Genomic DNA, 22,012 nt, shown 5'->3' with positions numbered 1-22,012 from the left:
GCCATGTCTGAACTGGGGTGGCAGAGTGGGCTAAAGAACGGTGATGGCTCAAACCCAGATCTGTTGACTGGGTGTGAGTGTTTGATTGGTTCTGATGCTCCGTCCATCACCACCCCCTTTTGTACCGCTTTGTTCGCCATAAGTTGGCAGGGTATGCTCAGACGTGAGTCCCTTGCTCACTTTGCCACTGGATTCAAGATAGCCTGGCTGAAGACGGCTGAAATGCCAGAAATCGGTCCTAGGAAGCTTGTTTCCGGTCCAGGGAAGGCATGGCTTGGCAGTTCGGGCTGGACTGTTCCCATGAGGCACAGGGTCAGACTGATTTGCATATGGCCATGTCTGAACTGGGGTGGCAGAGTTGGCTAAAGAACGGTCATGGATCAAACCCAGATCTGTTGACTGGGTGTGAGTGTTTGATTGGTTCTGATGCTCCGTCCATCACCACCCCCTTTTGTACCGCTTTGTTCGCCATAAGTTGGCAGGGTATGCTCAGACGTGAGTCCCTTGCTCACTTTGCCACTGGATTCAAGCAAGCCTGGCTGAAGATGGCTGAAATGCCAGAAACCGGTCCTAGGAAGCTTGTTTCCGATCCAGGGAAGGCATGGCTTGGCAGTTCGGGCTGGACTGTTCTCATGAGGCACAGGGTCAGACTGAGTTGCATATGGCCATGTCTGAACTGGGGTGGCAGAGTGGGCTAAAGAACGGTGATGGCTCAAACCCAGATCTGTTGACTGGGTGTGAGTGTTTGATTGGTTCTGATGCTCCGTCCATCACCACCCCCTTTTGTACCGCTTTGTTCGCCATAAGTTGGCAGGGTATGCTCAGACGTGAGTCCCTTGCTCACTTTGCCACTGGATTCAAACAAGCCTGGCTGAAGACGGCTGAAATGCCAGAAGCCAGTCCTAGGAAGCTTGTTTACGGTTCAGGGAAGGCATGGCTTGGCAGTTCGAGCAGGACTGTCCCCATGAGGCACAGGGTCAGACTGATTTGCATATGGCCATGTCTGAACTGGGGTGGCAGAGCTGGCTAAAGAACGGTGATGGACCAAACCCAGATCTGTTGACTGGGTGTGAGTGTTTGATTGGTTCTGATGCTCCGTCCAGCACCACCCCCTTTTGTACCGCATTGATTTTAATGTGACATTCATTCAAAATTAACTGGAAAAATCACCATTTTACTGCTGTGGTTTTATTAGTAGAGTTATTAAATGAACCATCCAAGCAATGGTTTGCCTTACCTAGTCAATGTCCATGTCAGAAGTCTGGAATAAAAAATAATGGAGAAACAGAAAACATAGATTAATTATTTTGGCCTATGATGGATTATGATAATTTAATTTCCTCAGTTATACTCAAATATGTGCAAAGGTTCTTCAGTAGTACCATTCTCACAATAGAATGGTGTTTCGCAAACTTTGGTCCGTGACCTACTGGTTGGTCGCAACTCAATGTATGATGGGTCATAAAAGTACAAGCATTTAAAATGCCTTTAAATGCTGTATTCATGTTGTCACATTTGCTGTGCATCAAAGACAGAGGTCAAATATTTGGATGTATCTTCTGACAAATTGCTGCTTATTTTGTTAACATCGGGATTGGGGTTTACAAACTCCTCTCAATTTCCCGTCAGAGAGAGAAAAGTAAAATTAATTATTTGACAATCTTGCTGGGGTACAGGGAGTTTGAAAGAAAATGCTGTATTATTTCATTTATTTATATACAACAAAATGTAAACACCTGTAAATGAACTGTACACATTCAACAGTTAGGAAAGCAAAAACAAAGCATATTTCTTCTAATTCTGCAGTGCGATGGAAACAAATATTTTAGTAGGATAAAAACAAATTAAGAGCCTTTACTTTGTGATACCGAAATGATAAATGCTCAGTCAAACCAGACCACACATTACCAATTGGTCGATTTAGTTTTATCAATAAAGCTGTATGCATATGTGTTTAGTGGCCACTTGAAAGGAAAATGTGCTTTATGTAAAAAAGAGTGTGCTACCACACAATGCTTCTATTATAGTGATAAACACCATCTTATATCCATTAAATCTAGGTGGGTTGCCAATATTTGATTTATAAAAATTGGGTTGTGGTTCTGAAAAGTTGGGAAAGCACTGCAATATAACATTAAAATTGTTAACTTAAAGGAATGATGAATGTGAGAAGCTGGCTTGGTATATGATGCAAACTTATGTAAGTGGGCACCCTGCACCAATGCAGATAACCATTATGATGATTTTAGTGGTCTTAAACAACATTAGAAAGCTCTCAGAGTGGTAGCTGTGGAGAGCAGTCTTCAGGCTTAGGTCAGGAGGAGTGTAAATCAGCTTCTTTTACCAGAACATAATCTTATAGGTACAGATTAAGTAAAAAATGAACCACACAGTGTATTTATAAAAATATATATTTATTATAAGACACTCACTAACACATACAGATATCTCATAACCGGAGACATGCACAATGCACACAATATTTACAATAGAATCAGCTAAGTAGCACAAAATACATAGTGGTCACCAGGGGGAGACCAAACCATATACTAAAATATTGGGATGCGAACCACGACTCAAGTTAAGACTATACCCATAAGACGTCGAAGTGCTGGGGACCCAAGGAACTACCCAAGATAAGTAACCAGAAACCCCATGTAGGCCGAGTGCAGAGTAGGAACATGACCGCAGGATCAATGCAAGTTAATAGGTAAGTCGTGGTTGCAATTTTAAAGAAGGACCCTTCCCAGTGGACCCTGAAGAAACCCCATGGAAGACAGAAGGTTGGAAAGCCACGCCATTCGTGGATACCCTAGCAACAAAGATACCTACTCCAGGGAAGCCTTGTGCATAGGTGTGAAGTGTCGTCAGAAACTGCTGTCGAACTCAATGTAGGACTTCAAGAAGATGCCGGTGCTGGAGAAAGGGAAAGTGTCCAATGGAACCGAAAGGTGTATTCAGGAAGGGAAATATCTGCAAGCAGAGGGGACAGAGTCTATGTCATTCAGGAGTGACCCAGAGGCACGGAAGAAAAATGCCCACCGATGTTGAGTATTGCAGGGAGGCTGACGGTCACTTTGACACTGCAGCTGTGCAGACCAGGCAATGCTGTGGACAACCAGGAGCTTTCCCACTTCAGATGTCGAGAGTTGAGGGGTCAGTATCTGTCGGGAACACCAACAAGCCTTGACAACTGCAACTAATGTAGAAGTCGAAGAAGTTACAATGTCGGAACCATCAAGGTCCAGGAGACTCACCACAAGCAGGGGAGTAAGGGCAGACTCTCAAGAGGACCCACAGGCCAGAGGCACTGGAGTTCTGAGAGGAATTCGAGCAGCTCACCAAAGATGCAGGACCACGGTGCAAGTGATGTGGTAAGGACAAAGAACTTGGTCAGTAGAGATGCTTGAGGATGGGGCTACTTGGAGCCCGAAGATCTTGGTGGAAGAAAGCCAACAAGCCTTTGCAACTGCAAGTCAATGAAGTGCACATGGTTTGGTTCCTGCGGCTCGAACGAGAATACTGGACTCAAACTCGGTGAGAGGACAGGGCAGGCCTCGAGGAATGTGGAGAAACACCACCTGTGTTGCTGAGCCTTTCAGAGTCCATGGGAGTCCAGGATCAGCAGACCGATCGGCTTAGTTGCGGTGCCTGTGGATGCAGGAGAGTGACCCCATCACTTGAAGGGAGATTCCTTCATGTGTCTTGGATGCCGATAGGCTTTGGAAGGTTACTGTATGGTGCACAGGCATGGACATTGCAGCAGACGAGCAGGATGAGTAGATCAGAAGCAGCAGGAGTCTTCCTGGTTGCAGCCTTGATGCCAGGGTGAAGTCCAGCGAAATCCAGAGCACCCAGATGGTTGAAGAAGAAGTGGTGTCTGAAATTAATCTTGTCCCACGGCAAATCTAGGGACCCACCCTCATGTTAGCCCTTATGTACCCTTAGGAAAGGGTTGGGATGATTCAGGGTTCCCTCCCAAGGGAGAGGTCGGACAGTGGGGAGGATACTCTCATGTCCTTTGTCCAGTTTCACGCCAGAGTGGGAGCCAACAGCTCCCTGAGCTGGTTTGAACTGAACTATGCAAGGAGGGTACCAAGTGTGCCGCTCAAGCAGACTATGTGGTGCTGGAAAGCACTCCCACCCAGCCCCAATACACTAAACCCTGTATGGGAGGTGGTCACACCTCACTCTGACAGGATACCTATTGTTCTGGCTTTACCTGCTCGAGGTTGGCTCAGCAGCAGGAGGGCAGAATCTTGTCTCTGGTCTGCAACAGCCATGTTGTGCTGTCCGGGCCAAGAAGACTGGTACCGAGAACACCGAGGTCCTTCCGGAGGAGCTTTACAGTGTATGGAATCATACCTCCCACACCGTTTATGGCTGTGGGGTATGATTTCAACATGTTGGATACCAAACATGATAGGGTACATTACAGCCAGTTTCAAGGTGGTCATCGTATAATGACACGGTGACCCTCTATATGTTAAATGGCTGTCTAACTTACAACCTGGGAGAATGGACCTCGTAGGCTGTAGGGGTGTCCTCCTCATGCAGGGCCACCCTCACACTTAGAACCGAGCACCCTGCCTTCAGGATTGAAAGGCCTGCTGTAGGGGTGACTTATAGGTTTTAAGTGCATTGACCTAAGATAGAGGTAAACCTGTATCTTTTGTAATTGGTGCTAGCACCAGCTTACACAGGCTGCAATGGCAGGCCTGTAGTTACAGTTTGAGAGGTCTCTCATGGGTGGCATAATATATGCTTTAGCCCATGGGAGACCCCTGGTGTACCTATACCCTTGGTACCTTAGTACCATATACTAGGGACTGATAAGTGTATACTAGTGTCCAATCTGGGATGTACATAAGTACTTACCATACCAATTGAGGGGAGAAAGCACAGCGACTGGGGTCCTGATTAGCAGGATCCCAGTCAGACTAGCCAGAAACAGCATTACATCAAGCAAAAATTGGGGGTAACCATAACAGCAGATCCTACTTTCCTACAAAAAAGTAGGTGAATCTCTTTGCATTATACTTACGGGCTTTAGACTAACTTATCCACTGCAGTGATCTGTCCTTACTTAACACCACAGTCATAGGCAAATATCCTCACTGGCACACTCAACCTTTCATACACTCGCTGTGCAAAAATGAGTGCCACTGAATTGAGTACCAAAAAATATCTCCTGTAAGTCAAAGAAATCTCCAGGTAGATGTGCGGTTTACAAACACACATGTTATTTAACACCCAAACTACCATGTGCTGGAGAGAGAGAATGTGTGGCAGCTCAACAGTACATGAGAGCACGGAAGGTTTGATGCTTTAAATTGGCCCTTCTCCATGCAACTTTTGTTGACTTCAATATATACACTGACAATCCTTTCTGAATTACCTAAAATCGCACGTAAACCTCGTGCAAAGGTATGCCCTGCAAGTGCAGATTTATAAACTAGTTTTGTAAATTTGGGTCTGTAGTGGTTTCACATTGACACTGAGTGAAAAGAGACATAACTTCTCAGTGTTCATTAATCAAGATATTCATTCACATAAGATGTATTGAAACAGGACTTTTTATCAATTATCCTTATTCATGCAGCACATTATCCCTATCTGAGTGGTTTATACTTCAGCGGAGTCGTAGTCCGAAGTATTGTTCTTAGAGAAATGTCAAAATCAGTACATTATTGTATTAACAGTACAGTGAGCTTCAACAAGTCTCATTGTGTTCAGCCAGAAGCAGTTTTAGATTTGAGGTAGTAATACCTTAAAACTACATTTCATTCAAGTAGGATATCAGCAAGAGCTTGGGGTTGATAGCAATTACTGCCTTCTGGAGACATACACATACACTGCTCCAGCCTCACATTAAGGTTATAGATGACTGCTTTTGAATATGACTTTCTTCAATATGTTTTTCTTGGAAGATGAACTTTCTTATTGACAACAATACTGGAATGGGTGCTTTGTCAACTGGAAATTGTTCACACATATGACAAAGAATAAAGTAAAAGAAAATGTACTTTGAGAACTGGAATATACCATTAACAACATTTGGAGATCATTTCTCACATCGGTTCTTGACTAAAACTAATTGAGAATTTGTGCGTATTAATCAGACTCTCATAACAAGGTAAATGCTTTAATCTTAAAATGCTATCTTAGCATTCTTTAGAAATGTAGTGATGATATTGTCTTGTGTTACTAAACCACTAGAACATCAGACCCTCTTTTTGTCATTATGAGATGGCATTAAATGTTGTCAACTGTGTGCACCATCTCCAAATAGTTATACAACTAGAATGTTGCTGTTGATTTTAATGTGACAGTCATTCAAAACCACCTGGAGAAAACAATCTTTGGCTGATATCCTTTAGGTGTAAAGTTAATAAATGAGCCGTCCAAGCAATGTTTTTTCTTTACCTCGTCACTTTCATCGTTCATTTCTACGTCCTCACACTTTTTCTAGAATAAAAAATTATGAAGAAAAAGGAAACATTGATTTATTGTTTTGGCCTTTAATGCTTTATGATAATTTAATTTCCTCTGTTATACTCAAATATGTACACATGTTCTTCAGTGATACTATTTTCAATATAGAACGGTGATTCTCAAACTGTAGTTAATGACCCACTTTTGGGTAGCCAGCCGATGTTTGGTGGGTCATAAAAGTACAAGCAATAAAAATGTCTTTTAATTCTGCATTAATTTTGTCACATTTGATGTCCATCGAAGACAGAATTCAAATATATGGCTATGTTTTCTGACAAATTGCTGCTAATTTTGTTTACATGGGGATTGGTGTTGACAAATTCCTCCCAATTTCCCATAAGAGAAAGAAAAATAAAATGAATTATTTGTAAATCTTGCTGGGATATGGGGCGTTTGAAAAAAGGCTTTAGTATGTCATTTATTTGTAATACACAACAAAATGTAAATATCTGTGAATGAACTGTACACATTCAGCAGTTAGGAAAGCAAAAATAAAGCAAATTTTTTGTCAGTCTGAAGTGTGACGGAAACAAATATTTGTATAGGATAAAAAAAAATCAATAGCCTATTTTCTTGGCGATGCACAAATGCTGAAACCCAACCACACATTGTCATTAGTGTGGGATATAGTTTTATCAGTAAAACTGTATGCATGTGTAAATTAGTGGGCACTTCAAAGGAAACTTGTAAATGACTGTGCGCTACCACATGATGGATAAATTATAATAAAATACACCACTTCATGTCCATTAAAGCTTGTTTGTTGCAAATATTTGCCTTCTAAAAAATGGGTTGTGGTTCTAAAAAGTTTGGAAAGCATTGCTATATAACATTAAAATGATTAACGTAAAGGTAAGAAAAAGTAAACAATAATCTTCATATTGTGTTTACAGGTTTTAGACTAACTTATCTACTGCAGTGATCTGTCTTTACTTAGCACCCCATTCATAGGCAAATATCCTCACTGGCCTCCTCAACCTTTCATCCTAGGGCTGAGCAAATATGAGTGCCACTGAGTTGAGTAACAAAAACATCTCCTATAAGTCTAAGAAATCCCCACGTAGATGAGCACTTTACAAACACACATTTTATTTAATTCCCCATCTGCCATGTACTGGAGATAGAGAATGCATGGCTGCTCAACAACACATGAGAACATAGATTACTTGATGCTTTAACTAGGCCCTTCTCCATGCAGCTTTGGTTGACTTCAAAATATACACTGAGAAACCTTTGTGAATTACCTGAACTCTTACATCGACCCCGTGCAAGGTGGGCCCTGCAACTGCAGATTTACAAACTATTTTTTTGAACCTGGGTCTGAAGTTGAATGACATTGACACTGAGAGAAAATAAACATAGTTTCTCAGTGTTCATTAATCACGATATTCATTCACTAAAGGTGTATATTACAATAGGACTTTTAACCAATTACCCTTACTCGTGCAGCACAATATCCCCATCTGAGTGCCTTATATTTTATAGGAGATGTGGGCCCAAGTATCGTCCTTGGAGAAAGGTCAGGATCAGTACGTTATTAAAAGTTCAGTGAGCTTCAGAAAGTTTAATTGTCTGCTGCCAGAAGCAGTTTTTAGATGGAGATAGTAATCACTTAAAGCTACATTCACTCAAGTAGGATATTGGCAAGAGCTTGAGGTTGATGGCAATGGCTGCCTTTTAGAGTCATACATACAGTGCTCCATCCTTACACTAGGTATAATTCACTGTGTAGAATATCACATACTTCAGTTTGTTTTTCTTGGAAGATACACTTTCTTTTTTACAGTAATAGAATGAATACTTTGGTCGAGTGGGAACTGTTCACACATAACACACAAAATAAAGTAAAAAAGATTGTACATTGTGTACTGACATATACCATTAACCACATTTGGAGATAATTTCTCACATGGTTTCTTGATTAAAACTAATTGAAAATGTGTAAGTATTAATCAGACTTTCATAACATGGTAAATGCTATAATCATAAAATGCTATCTTGGCATTCTTTAAAATGTAGTGATGACATTGTCTTGTGTTATTATATCACTAGAACATTAGACCATCTTTTTATCTTTATGAGATGGTATTAAATGTTATCTATTGCCTTGAGCAATTCTAAATCCACTAAGAATGGAGGTGTATTATCTGAGCTTCTGATAAACTGCAACCTGGGTTTTATTAATGGTCGCACCCCCTCAGATAGTGCTGCTAGAGTAACCGTTAACAATGGGAGAAGCAGGTTGGGGGGGCTGTTTAGGCTCACGCAGGGGTGCAGGGAGGGGGAGTTTTGTTGGGGTTGATGGGACGGGGTTGGGGATTGTTTGTTTGTTTCACAAGGCGGGATAATATTTCATGCTGTTCTACTATGATTGTGCCACCCGGGAGGGGGATGTTCTGTGCTGGGAGGGATGGGGGGTAGGGGGCTGAAACTTCTTTCCTGGAATGTGAATGGGCTGGGGGACAGGATAAAGCGGGGGGTAGTCCTGCAGTTTCTGAAACGTATTTCGCCAGACATTGTGTTCCTGCAGGAAACACACCTCATAGGGAACTCTTTCCATGCCATGAACAGACGAGGGTATCGCCTTCTGGCCCATTCTGGTTTCACCTCTGGCTCGAGGGGAGTGGGCATTTTGGTCAGGACCTCTCTCCCGTTAGTGGTGGATGAGGTGATCCACGACGACAGAGGGCGCTACACTGCGCTGGTGGGGAGGTGGGAGGGTAGGTTGATTACGCTGGTCACGGTCTACGTCCCGCCGGGCCTGCAGACGGCCACCTATGCTGATTTGGGACGTCTGCTGCTTGGGCTTCCGGGGGGGGTGGTGGTCCTGGGGGGGGACTTTAACGCTGTGGTTTCCGGAGTTGAGGATCGATACCCCCCTAGGGACCTCCCTCGGGCCCAGAGTTGGCTGGGGGGTTTTCTGGATTCCCTGGGACTGATAGATTGCTGGCGGTTGAAACACCCTGGGCAGGCGCAGTATACCTTCCATTCTGGGGCCCATGGTAGTCTTTCGAGGCTTGACTATATGCTAGTTCCTGCGGCCCAAGCTGGGATGATCGGGGAGGTGAGACACTTGGCACGCGGTATATCAGATCACTCCCCCCTCTTGTTACACCTAGATATCGCCCTGGGGGCGGAGGGGAGGGTGGCGCCGATCAACCCCTGGTACCTACGAAACCCCACGATTCGTGCAGATTTGGTTAAGTCTCTGGAACACTACTTTAAGGACAACGTGGGGTCGGTGTCTTCCGCCATCTCCCTTTGGGAGGCCTTTAAAACGGTGCTCAGGGGACAGGCCCTATCTCTCATTTCCTCCACCAAAAAATGCGCTGCGCAGGAGGTTGTTCGGCTAGAACATGAGATTACTGAGTTGGAGAGTGAGTTGGAGCAAGGTGTAACGGATGACAGATTGCATGTCTTGGAGCTCAAGCAGGCCGACTACAAGGCGCTGGTTACTGAATCTGCTAGGAGTATGAGCAGGGAGCAACAGGGACGTTTGTATGATATGGGTGATAAGGCCGGGAAATTGATTGCTTGGTTGGATAAGAAGGAGAGAGCGAGTCGAGTGGTACCGGAGGTTGAGAGGGTGGACGGTGTGCGTGTGACGGACCCCGGTGATATAGTTGATTGCTTTGCGGAGTATTTTCACGGGGTCTACTCTCCGGTCTCGGAACGCTCGGAGGAAGACTCTCGACTGCTGCTTCGAGACGTAACTCTGCCTTCCTTGTCCGATGAGGATAAAGTAGTGATGGATGCGGCCCTGTCGCCAGATGAGATTGCTTTGGCCATCCGCTCTATTGCATCGGGCAAGGCCATGGGTCCTAACGGACTCCCCATTGAATTATACAAGTTGCGCCCAGATGTTATTGCGCCTTATCTCAGGGACATGTTCCTTGAGGCTAGGGCGGCAGGCTCCCTCCCCTCTGACCAACGTCTTGCTACTATTGTTGTTATCCATAAGGAGGGGAAGCCCCGGGATCGATGTGCTTCTTACAGGCCCATCTCCTTGTTAAACGCGGAACCTAAAATCCTCGCCAAGGTACTGGCCAATCGTCTGATCCGGGTTGTGGGCGACCTGATTCATCAGGATCAATCCGGCTTTCTACCCCATCGCAATACCGCTTTGAACCTGCGGCGGTTGCATGGCGTCCTTGCTCGCGCGCCATTCCTTCGTGAGCCGGCCATCTTGGTGTCCTTGGACGCTACCATGGCGTTTGATACCTTGGAATGGCCATACATCTGGGCAGCATTGGCGAAGTTTGGTTTTGGCCCGGGGTTCATCGGTTGGGTGAAATTGCTCTATGACAATCCGCTGGCACAGGTAGTGGTCAACGGACGGGTATCGGCTCCCTTTGTCTTGGGCAGGGGCACCCAACAGGGTTGTCCGCTGTCGCCTCTCCTATTTGCGCTTTGTTTGGAGCCCCTTGCGGAGTGGTTGCGGTGGGAACCCTCGATGCGTGGTCTTAGATGGACGCCGGAATACGAGGACCGGGTCTCCCTATACGCGGACGATATACTTTTGTATCTTGCATCACCGTGCAAATCGCTCATTGTGTTGGTGGATGTTTTGAGCTCCTTTGGTCGCAACTCCGGACTGGTCATCAACTGGGCTAAGTCCTGTGTGTACGTTCTTTCCGGGGAGGCCCCCCCCCTTCCGCAGGGGTGCCATATCCAGATTGCGACGTCGGGATTCACTTATTTGGGTATTTTTATAACACTGGACCCAGTGGCCCGCTACGAACTGAATCTTCTCCCCCCCCTCCAGCGCCTAAGGGCGGATGTGGCGGGCTGGCGGCGGCTGCCGCTCTCGCCACTTGGCCGGGCAGCGCTGTTCAAAATGATGTCGCTGCCACGCTTTTTGTACGCCCTACAGAACACCATGGACCTGGTGCCGGCCCGTTATTTTCGGGAGATGGAGTGTCTCCAGCGTCGATTGTTTTGGGATGGGCGGCCGCGGATTGCTCTTGCCAAACTAACCCTGCCATGGTACGATGGGGGGGTCGCCCTCCCGGACATTAAGCGATACTACTGGGCCTCCCAGTTGGCTGCCGTCAATCACGGCATGTATGGCCCTGCTTTGAACCCGGCTTTTGAGATGGACAAATTGCTATTGCCGGGCGGAGACTATAATCGAGCATTATACTCGGGGTCCCTCGATGCGCGGTTGACGGGCCCGACGCGGGTCGCGGTACAGGTGTGGCATGCAGCAAATGCGGCGATGGGGTGGAGGGATCGCTTGACTCGGGCTACACCATTGTATGCATCCCAGCGCTTGGGCTATCTGTATACTACGAAAGGCTTTGAGAAGTGGGATACGATTGGTATCAGCACGGTAGGGGATCTCTGGACGAAAGGGAAATTCAAGACGTTCGACATGCTGAAAACTGAATATCAGTTGAATGATAGGGAATACTATCGGTATGCTCAGGTTCATCATGCCCTGTGCTCCGTGTTTTCGGATGCGGCGGCTATTCCGGAGAATTCCCCGTTGGAGGACAGGGTCTTGGACGGCTATGTGCCGGATAGCACCATTTCGCTGATTTACAAGAAGCTTATTAATGATCGGGTGGGTTTGCTGGCCTCATTGCGGGAGACTTGGATTGCCGACGGTTTGGAGCTGGACGACGAGGATTGGGTATCAGCGGTGGCCTCCCCGAAAGAGGTGGCTATCCCGGCCCGATTGCGGTTCGTCCAGCTTAAAATACTCCACAGAGTGTATGTCACGGGGCCTGGTTTGATGCGTATGGGATATTCGGTGGATGGGTTGTGTAAGCGAGGCTGTGGGCTACTGGGGAGTTTCCTCCATATCCTGTGGGAATGTCCGGAGGTGACTCGGTTTTGGTGCAGAGTGCATGCGGTGTTAGAAGAAGTCACGCATGTGGCCTTGTTGCCGGAGGCACGACGATGTCTGTTGAATGTCTGGGAGCCTACTGATTACAATGCGACGCAGATGCAGTGGGTGACTCTGGGCTATATGGTAGCGAAGCGTGACATTGCACAATTGTGGGGCTCCCAGAGGCCGCCCACGGTCAGCGAGTGGAAAGAACACATGGACTGGTGTATGTTCAGAGAGAAAACGGTGTACGTGGCGAGAGGCAAGCCTGGCAAGTGGAGTAAGGTGTGGGGTCCCTGGAACTCCTATCGCGGGGATATATGTGCCCCGCCTCAGACGCGTGAGATAGATGCCGCGCTGTCGCCCTAGCCCGGTACGCTCCTGCGACATGCGAGTTTGGTTTCTTCGGCCTTGCCCCCCTCCCCCTCTGTTTACCCGGGTTGGTTTACTCCTTCGACACGAGGGGCACATGCTACTGTTATTAAATTCCTTTGCCTTGTGTGTTTGTTGTTTTTCGTTTCTTAAAAATATGAAACCTTTGTTTGTTCATGGACTGCGACTGCGGCCGACGGCAAGGATTTACTCTCCAGTGACCCCTTTTTATGGCTTCATCGACGTGACTGTTCAGCTGTACCTAGGGTCACACTGCATTTTAGCGGCCGGCCTATTGGTTGTAGGCCCATACTTGTATTTCTCTGAAATTGTAATAAAGGTTTTTCAAAAAAAAAAAAAAAAACAATGGGAGAAGCACTTCTACAATAGACTATATCTCAATCAATATAGCGTTCTTGGAATATGTGCGCGATATGACAGTTGTCGCAAGAGTGGAGAGTGATCATGATCCTGTGGTACTCTGCCTAGAATTGTGCAGGAGGGAGTTGTCAAAAACAGCCCATTGGAGTGGCATCGAACTGTAGAAAAAGATACGATGGAGCAGGGAGAAATATCTACAAATACTGCCATTGCTGGAGAGTATAGTGATTAAGTATGGTTGTGTAATTCTGAATTTTCTATGTGGTGATAATGGTGTAACCCTAGTAGCCTACAAAAAGATGTCAGAGGAGCTGAAGGCCCTGTAGTCAAAGCCCATTGAGCCTGCAGACGCATTTTTGGTTGGTGGGAAAAGGGGCACATGGGTTACTTGGCATGATGAGGAATACTATGGAATGAAGGGAGTTTTATTATCTGCCTTAGTACAACAACACCATAGCCTACACAGCGAATTACTATTCAGAGAATGTAGGGGTGATTATATACGGCTCCTGAGAACTAAGAAATTGCAGTATCAACTGACTCTCTGAGTAGCATTAAAGGAGGCGGCACATGAAAAAAACTGCAAAAAATTCTGCCAATTGTTATCATGGGCTGAGAGGGGCTCAGTGCACACCAGTAAAACTCCTATTGTGCCATCTGTCTAGTCTGGTCACTTTAGTAATTTATATAGTGTCCCCATAACACCTCTGACAGCCCGAGAGAACATCTGCTCTGGGCCTCGTGTTATTGATATTTTAGTACCAGCGCTGGTGAGAGTCCTGACTGACGTAAAGAAACACAAAGCCCCAGGCCCTGATATGGTGCCCACTGATATATATTGCGAAGAGCCGAACTTATGGGGTAACATCCTTACTAAAGTGTTTAATTTGGCACTTGCTGGAAACGCTGTTCCCCCTTCATGGCGCACGGCCGTTATTGTGCTGATCGATAAGAAAAGCGATTGATCTTGTTCATCCAACTACTGTCAGTTCTCCCTAGATGGCGAAGGAACAAATCTGGGGAAAGTTGTGCTCAACCGCCTTCAGGGGTGGGTCGATGCTCATAACATCTTGACTGAAGTGCAAGCTGGGTTTAGGCCTGGCATTGGAACCATTGATCAAGCTCTCCGTTTGTATATGATCTCTCATAAGTTTACGATGGTGAGGATGACTCGCTGTACCTAATATTTGTGGACTTAAAAGCAGCTTTTCATTTAGTAGATAGAGAGAAGCTGTGGAGATCATTGGAGAAATTGGGTGCTGACTCCTCGCTAATAATGGCCATACAGGCTCTGCATATTGATAACACAGTCAAAGTACGGTACGGGCCGGGGGGGGAGTGCACCGCACACTTCCAGGTCAAAAGAAGTATTGGCTCCCATGCTATTTAGCCTCTTTTTAAATGATTCAGCTGACCACTTGATGTTAGACACCAAAGATATTCCAACTGAAGCTGGGAAGAGGGTGCCAATACTACTACTATGCGCAGCTGATGCAGTATTGATGGCACAAACAGAAAACGCCACCCATAGACTACTAACACGTTTTGTGGAGTATTGTGACAAGACGTCATTAACCATAAATGGTAGTAAAACAAAGTGTATGGTATTGAGACCCTCCTCTTGCTTCAAGCAAAACCCTTTGGTCGAAGGTATCCCATTGGATATTGTCGAGCAGTTTGACTATTTGAGTATTCGATTTACAGAGAATTTGCGATGGGATAGCGAAATAGAGAAGGCCACGCTAGTGCTGAGGCAATTGGCTGGAGCAGTTTTAAAGTTTAGACACCAGGCTGGTGCCAGAAGTGCAAGTGTTATTTTACTTATATATAAGCAAAGGGTAGTGGTAGCCGCACTGTATGGTACAGAATTATGGGGATTCTGGAATGTCTGCCCACTCCAAGTTGCTGAGAATAATTTCCTCCATAATTTCTGGGGTTTGGGCCGGGTACCCCTCTAGCGGAACTGTACGCAGAGCTTAATTTTATCCCGATATAAGAAACTATTGCTCTTAGGCAAATTCTCTACTGGGTGAGATTGGTAAGAAACCCTAAGATCACAGTCTTTTTAGGAACTCTTGAGGAAGTCACAGCCAGTTGCCCTGTCGAGGATATACATGGTTGTTACATGTACAAAAAATGTTGAAGGAATTACAGTTGATATCTCTGTGGGATGCTTCTGGAAGTGTTAGACAGGAAACTGCAGCTATGATTAAAGAACGGTACCATGATTATATGCAGATAAAAAATTCTGGGAGCTAAAGCCGGGATCTTTGACGAGTATTTACTTCAATAACACCTATGGTCTTCCATGCCCAGAATACCTAGACATGGTATAGCCAGAATTAAATCGAACACTGTATTTAACATTCCGGCTAGGTATTCTCCCAACTAGGGATTTCCTGATAGGTATACATATGTTTTATGGCCGATTTGATTGCTATGAGTGTTGGTGGTCTGGATAATCTAACCCATTTTATGCTGCTTCGCAAAAAATATGTAGCTGCCTGGCGGAGATGGCTTCTTCCCCTTTTCAAACACTATGGGGTCAGATGTGTGAAACCAGCAATGGCTGTATGTATCAAATCAGATGATCTGAATGTGGTTACCTCTTTAGCGTCATATTTATGGGTTACGTGGCCATGCTTGAAAGAGTTGCCCTTCACTCTAGGATTATGCTTAAGTAGGTAAGCTTTATGAACTTGGTTGTTTCTACCATGGAACACATTATAATTGTATCTATCAGTAGAATAACTTTGCACTACTTTAAAGTACCACACTCTTACTTCCTAGGTGGATGGACAAACTGTTTACAACTGGAAAAAAACAATCCTTAACTCCTTATGTTTCCATAACTTACAGTGTTGTATATCATTTATATTTATGAGGTGACCTTCGACTGTAATATTTACCTTCCCAAATGCAATTGTACCTTATTATGCCAGAAGCACTCAGGGAACATACCATCATTTTACGTATAAGTCGAATAATTGTGCACTATTTCTTTGCACTGCACTTTTACATCTTAGGTGGGGGAAAAACTGCTCACAACTGGATGAAAAGTAAATTCTTAACTTTTAATGTTTTTAACCAAGAGTGATGTATATGTTTATATTTAGGAGGTTGCCTCTGACGGTAATATGTACCCTTTCCCATTGCACTTGCACTTTACTGTGGTTGAAGAATTCAACCATTCTCTTCTTCTCAGGACGTGTGCCCTTAGTGAAAAGTCATTTTTCTGTCCACTGTATTTTAAATTTCTGATGAATTCATTGATAGATTGATGTGCGCATGTTTGTTTTAATTGTCCCTATATGGCATGTTTTTCTTTTTTAATATATTGTAAGGCTGTCAGCCAAAACAATAAAAAAAAAATAAGAAGAAGAATGAGAATAATGTATTGTGTGCACTATGTCCAAATAGTTATAACACTATAAAGTTGCTGTTGATTTTAATGTGTGATATTCATTTAAAACCACCTGGAAAAATCACTCATTTGCTGATGTGCTTTTAGTAGTCGAGTTAATAAACGAGCCATCCAAGCAATGGTTTTGCTTTACCTCATCAATTTCCATGTCCTCTTCAGAAGTCTGAAATAAAAAATAATGGAGAAACAGAAAACACGGATTTATTGTTTGGGCCTATAATGGATTATGATAATTTCTTTTCCTTTGTTACACTCAAATATGTACTCAGGTACTGCAGTAGCACCATTTTCCCTGGAGAAAGGTGTTTCACAAACTGTGGTTTGTGACCCACTGGTGATTCGCCACCTTGTGTTTGGTGGGTCATGAAAGTGAAAGCCATAAAAATGCCTTTAAATTCTGTATTCATATTGTCACATTTGCTGTGCATCACAGACAGAGGTCAAATATTTGGCTATGTCTTCTGACAAATTGCTGCTCATTTGTTAACATGGGGATTGGTGTTTACAGACATCTCTATATTTCCCAACAGAGAGAGAAAAGTAAAATTAATTATTTGACAGTTTTGCTGGCGTAGAAGGGAGTTTAAAAGAAAAGGCTGTTGTATGTCATTTATTTGTACACAACAAAATGTAAATACATGTAAATGAACTGTACGCATTGAGCAGTTAGGAAAGCAAAAATAAAGCAAATTTTTTGTCATTCTGAAGTGCGACAGAAACAAATATTTTAATAGGATAAAAACAAATCAAGAGCCTTTACTTGGTGATGTACGAATGATAAATAAGCACTGAAACCCGCCCACACATTATTAATTGTGTGCGATATAGTTTTATCAGTAAAGCTGTATGCATGTGTAAATTAGTAGCCACTTCAAAGGAAAATGTGCTTTCTGTAAATGACAGTATGCAACCACACAATGCTTCTATTATATTGATAAACAGCATCTCATGTCCATTAAAGCTAGGTGGGTTGTCAATATTTGCCCTTTAAAAATTGGGTTGTGGTTCTAAAAAGTTTGGAAAGCACTGCTATATTACATTAAAATTACTAACTTAAAGGAAATACGAAGTAGGTGATCCTCTTCGCATTGTTCTTACAGGATTTAGACTAACTTATCTACTGCATTGATCTGTCCTTACTTAGCACCTAATTCATAGGCAAATATGCTCACTGATACACTCAACCTTTCATCCACAGGCAGTGTAAAAATGAGTGCCACTGAGTTAAGCAACAAAAAATATCTCCTATAAGTCCAAAAAACTTCACAGGTAGATGTGCGCTTTACAAACACGCATGTTATTTAACACCCAAACTACCATGTGCTGGAGAGAGAGAATGTGTAGTAGCTCAACAATACAGGAGAGTATAGAATGCTTGATGCATTAACTAGGTCCTTTTCCATGCATATTTTGTTGACTTCAAAATATACACTGAGAAACCTGTCTGAATTACCTAAAATCTTACGTAAACCCCGTGCCCTGCAAGTGCAGATTTACAAGCTAGTTTTGTGAATCTGGGTCTGTAGTTGTTTGACATTCACACTGAGTGAAAAGAGACATAATTTCTCGGTGTTCATTAATCAAGATATTGATTCACATAAGATTTATTAAAATAGGACTTTTAATTAATTATCCTTATTTATGCAGCACATTATCCCTATCTGAGTGCTTCATACTTCAGAGGAATTGTAGTCCCAAGTATTGTCCTCAAAGAAATATCAAAATCATTACAATATTGTATTAACAGTACAGTGAGCTTCAGCAAGTCTCATTGTGGGCTGCCAGAAGCAGTTTTAGATTTGAGGCAATTATACCTTAAAACTACACTTCAGTCAAGTAGGATATCAGCACCAGCTTGAGGTTGATGGCAATGACTGCCTTCTGGAGACATACAACGCTCCAGTCTCACACTAAAGTTATAGCTCACTGCGTTGAATATGACTTCCTTCAGTGTGTTTTTCTTGGAAAATAAACTTTCTTATTGACAACAATACAGAAATGGGTGCTTTGTCAACTGCAAATTGTTCACACATATGACACAGAATAAAGTAAAAGAGAATGTACTTTGAGTACTGGAATATATCACTAACAGCATTTGGAAATCTTTTCTCACATGGGTTCTTGACCAAAACTAATTGAGAATTTGTGTTGATTAATCAGACTTTCATAACTAGGTAAATGCTATAATCTTAAGATGCTATCTTAGCATCCTTTAAAATGTAGTGATGACGTTGTCTTGTGTTACTATATCACTAGAACATCAGACTCTCTTTTTGTTATTATGAGATGGCAATAAATGTTGTCTACTGTGTGCACTATCTCCAAATAGTTATACAACTAGAATGTTGCTGTTTATTTTAATGTGACATTCATTCAAAACCACCTGGAAAAAACACTCTTTGGCTTTTAGTAGTAAAGTTAATAAATGAGCCGTCCAAGCAATGTTTTTTCTTTACCATGTCACTGTGATCTTTCATTTCCACATCATCACAATATTTCTAAAATAAAAATTTATGAAGAAACAGGAAAAATTGATTTATTGTTTTAACATTTAATTCTTTATGATAATTTTGTTTCCTGCGTTATACTAAAAAATGTACACAGGTTCTTCAGTCGTACCATTTTCACTTTAGAATGGTGTTTCTCAAACTGTGGTTCTTGACGCACTGGTTGGACCCCAGGCGATGTTTGGAGGGTCATAAAAGTACAGGCAATAAAAATGCCATTTAATTATGTATTCATTTTGTCACATTTGCTGTCCTTCAAAGAATGAGTTCAAATATTTGGCTATGTCTTCTGATAAATTTCTGCTTATTTTGTTACAAACTGCTCTCAATTTCCCATAAGAGAAAGAAAGAATAAATGTATTATTTGTAAATATTGCCGGGGTATAGGGAGTTTGAAAAAAAGGCTGTAGTATGTCATTTATTTGTATTACACAACAAAATGTAAACACTTGTTAATGAACTGTACACATTCAGCAGTTGAGAAAGCAAAAATGAAGCACATTTTTTTTAATTCTGAAGTGAGATGGAAACAAATATTTTCATAGGATAAACAAAATCAAGGGCCTTTTGTTGGTGATGCAAAAATGCTAAATATTCACTGAAACCCGACCTCACATTATCATTGGTTCAGTGAGCTTCAGTAAGTCTCATTGTCTGCTGCCAGAAGCAGTGTTAGATTTGAGGTAGTAATTCCTTAAAACTACATTCACACAAGTAGGATATTAGCAAGTGCTTGAGGTTCATGACAATGGCTGCCTCTTAGAGTCACACATGCAATGGTTCATCCTTGCATTAGTTATAATTCACTGTGTAAAATATCACATCCTTCAGTGTGTTTTTCTTGGAGGATGCAGTTTCTTATTGACAGTAATAGTGGAATGGATTCTTTGGTCAATTGGAAACAGTTCACACATACGACACAAAATATTGTAAAAGAGAATATACTTTGAGTACTGATATATACCATTAACCACACTTGGAAATCATTTCTCACATTGTTTCTTGATTAAAACTAATTGAGAATTTGTAAGTATTAATCAGACTTTCGTAACATGGTAAATGCTATAATTTTAAAAAGCTGTCTTAGCATTCTTTTAAATGTAGTGATAACATAGTCTTGTGTTATTATATCACTAGAACATTACATCCTCTTTTTAGCTTTATGAGATCGAATAAATGTTATCTATTGTGTCCAATAGTGACATTCATTTAAAACCACCTGGAAAAATCACTCTTTTGCTGATATGTTTTTATTAGTAGAGTTAATAAATGAGCCGACAAAGCAATGGTTTTACTTTACCTCGTCAATTTCCATTTTGTCATCTGACCACTGGAATAAAAACTAATGGAGAAAAAGAAACCACAGATTTATAGTTTGGCCTATAATGGATTAAGACAATTTATTTTCTTTCGTTATACTCAAATATGTACACAATTTTCACTATAGAACAGTGTTTCGCAAACTGTGGTTCGTGGCCCACTGGTGGGTCACCAGCTAATGTTTGGTGGGTCATGAAAGCACAGTCAATGAAACTGTCTTTAAAGTCTGTATTCCTTTTGTCACGTTAGCTGTGCATCAAAGACAGAGGTCACATATTTGGCTATGTCTTCTTAACATGGGATTGGTGTTTACAAACTCCTGTCAATTTCCCATCAAAGAAAGTAAAATAAAATGAGTTATTTGACAATTTTGCTACGGTATAGGGAGTGTGAAATAAAAGGCTATAGTATGTCGTTATTTGTAATAAACAACAAAATGTAAATACCTGTAAATGAATTGTACACATTCAGCAGTTTGGAAAACAAAAATGAAGCACATTTTATTTAATTTTGCAGTGCAATGGAAACACATTTTTTAACAGGGTAAACAAAAATCAAGAGCCTTTACTCTGTGAGGCACAAATGATAAATGTTCACGGAAACCCAACCACACATTATCATTTGTGTGCACTATAGCTTTATCAGTAAACATATATGTCTGTGTAAATTTAGTGTCCACTTCAAAGGGAAATGTGCTCTCTGTAAATGACAGTTCGTTACCACACAATGCTTCAATTATATCTAAAAACACTGCCTTATTAAAGGTAGGTTGGTTGCAATTGCGTGCCCTCTAAAAATTGGGTCATGGTTAAAAAAAGTTTGGAAAACACTGCTAAGTAACATTAATATACATTTTCTACAAAGAAAGAGAAAGTGAGTAATCCTCTTTGCATTGTACTTAAAGGCAGTAGTCTAACATATCTACTTCAGTGATCTGTCCTTACTTAGCACCCCATTCATAGGCAAATATCCTCACTGGTCTGCTCAACCTTTCATCCTCGGGCAGTGCAAAAATGCGTGCCATTGAAGTTGAGTAACAAAAGATATCTCCTATAAGTCCAAGATATCCCCAGGTAGACGTGCGCTTTACAACCACAAGTTATTTAATTCCCAAACTACCATAGGTTGTAGAGAGAGAATGTGTGGTAGCTCATGATAGTAGGAAATGCTATCGGGAACAAGGAGCCAGGAGCTCTGAAACGCATTGAGCCTTGATTTGCAGCCATGCAATAAAACACGCTGGTGGAAGCATATAAGCTGTGTTGTGTCTTTTTTTGAAGTATGGTGCACGTTCGATGGATGTGTAGGGGCTCGCTACCCTATCGCGACTTACAGCAGAGGATGCTGCAGCAGGGGATGCATTGGTTCTGCTGGGGCAAGCACCTGGGTCCACTTCCAATGGGCAAGGCACAGAAGCAGGATAGACGACTTTTATGTCCCGGAGTCTTTAAATCAGTAGATTAGTCAGATAACCCTTGTAGTCACTTTGGGTTTAAGTGAGGGAGGTCCAGTCTTTACCCACTGAGACAGAGCAGCAGACTGCAGGGCATCACAGTCAGGAGGCAGTTTTCCAGAGCAGCAGTCCAGCAGAGTGGCAGTCCTTAAGCACAGCAGTTCTTCCGCCTGGCAGGGTGGTTTCAGGTCCAGAAGTGGACTTATTTGTCAGAGGTCCAGTACTTA

This window comes from Triturus cristatus, chromosome 4_1 (assembly GCF_964204655.1).
Source record: "Triturus cristatus chromosome 4_1, aTriCri1.1, whole genome shotgun sequence".
NCBI lineage: Eukaryota > Metazoa > Chordata > Amphibia > Caudata > Salamandridae > Triturus > Triturus cristatus.
The sequence above is the reverse complement of the archived record's forward strand: the minus strand, read 5'-3'. Positions refer to the sequence as shown.